This window comes from Polyodon spathula, unplaced genomic scaffold (genome assembly GCF_017654505.1).
Source record: "Polyodon spathula isolate WHYD16114869_AA unplaced genomic scaffold, ASM1765450v1 scaffolds_2447, whole genome shotgun sequence".
Taxonomy (NCBI): Eukaryota; Metazoa; Chordata; class Actinopteri; order Acipenseriformes; family Polyodontidae; genus Polyodon; species Polyodon spathula.
Window position 1 is genome coordinate 1,399 of NW_024473918.1, and position 1,642 is coordinate 3,040.

General features: G+C 40.4%; 1 non-coding gene across 1 annotated transcript; it reads left to right on the plus strand.

Moving 5' to 3' along the window:
- The first annotated feature begins 416 nt into the window (after positions 1-416).
- Positions 417-490, plus strand: trnai-aau. Its single transcript has one exon. It is a non-coding gene; the product is annotated as a tRNA-Ile (tRNA).
- Positions 491-1,642: the final 1,152 nt, after the last annotated feature.

The following is a 1,642-nucleotide window of genomic DNA, read 5'->3' on the forward strand; positions in this document are numbered from 1 at the left end:
ATAAGCGATCGCTCTGTTTGCCGTATATTTTCTTTCTGTAAGAGGAGTGTCCTTGTGATCCCATATAGAAAGCGACGAAACAGGTCGCCCTCCTTAATATAAACCGAAAAAGAATAAGTACATGCACACACGTTAATTTACTGCAGCGTCAGGCATTGCAGGTTCAGCAGTGTACTGCAGTATTTAATGAAACTTTTTGTGGAAGTCAGGATGGCCGAGCGGTCTCAGGCGCTGCATTCAGGTTGCAATCTCTCTGGAGGCGTGGGTTGGAATCCAACTTCTGACAAATCTGTTTTGTTCATTTATTTCTTAAACATCCACGAAATGCTTGGTAATTTGAATGCGTGGAATTATACCTTTGCATTACTTTGAATGTGTCATTGTTCAGTTTAACATGAGAAAAACTTTGCCCGTGTGGCCGGTTAGCTCAGTTGGTTAGAGCGTGGTGCTAATAACGCCAAGGTCGTGGGTTCGATCCCCGTACTGGCCATGACTTTCTTTACATAAACAACTCCCACTGTAGATAGCAGTATAGGCTAAATAATGAACCAAAGTCAACTGCTTTTGTTGAACTCTATCAGATTTGTGCAAGGCAACAACACGTGGGTAAACGTAAATACAATATCCTTTCTGTCAACATTCGTAATAATGAAAACATCTTTATTTAAAGAAACACATAGCTATTTCACTGATCTTTTCAAAACACCCGTACACAACAACAAGCTAGATCTTTATTTCAACTGAAAATCAGACCTGTTTCCTCATGGCTGCTGCCACAGCACTCGGGCAGGTTGAGCCTAGCGAGAGCGGACATTGCAGATAACAATATCGGCAAAATATCACACGCCTAGAAAAATAAAAATGTTAATTAAGTTCGTTTTTATAACATCTCACCACAGATCGGTCTGATGCTCATAATCCCTGGTTTAGCAGGCCAATTACTTATCAATTAGGCCACTAGTGCCGACACAACAAGCATGTTTGATAGTACTAAAGAAAGTGTGAACAATAGTATCGTGGTTTACCAGGTGTCCAACCCATCGCTGGTGTTCAAACAAAGCAGACTGTTACACTGGGAAAGGGCCGTACCTGTCAGTAAGTATTTTAAATTCATGTGGGAAGATTTAAATATGCTGCGTATTTGCGCAATGGTAACCTTACATAATTACGTTTTTATTAATGCCACTTTCTTAAGGAAAGTAATCAGAGCGACGGTACAAGACCAGAGCCAATAAACCTGTTATTTCGCTTTCCTTTCACTACCATATTCTAGTGTGCTTGTTCAGAATATGCGTGAATCCTGAAAACGTCTTGATAAGACGTGAACAAAGCCAGCAGCCACTTTATTGATCACCCTGTGGATTAACCGCTATTGGAACACAGATGCTTGTGTGAAAGATGGTAATAGACTTTCAATGTACACATTTTAGAGCTAAACGTTTGTTGAGACAGTTCAAGCGCTGCACTTTCAGGCAGCTGGTAGCAGTGTTTACCTATTTCCTGGATGTTTGCCTTTTGCTCTTAGTGTGGAAAGAATAAAAAATGAAAGTAAGCAAAACCATTTATTGAGAAGCGCATTTAGGAGAAAACTTGAGTCTAGAAACACATTTGTAAAGGCATCGGATTCTATTAGGGCGTTTCC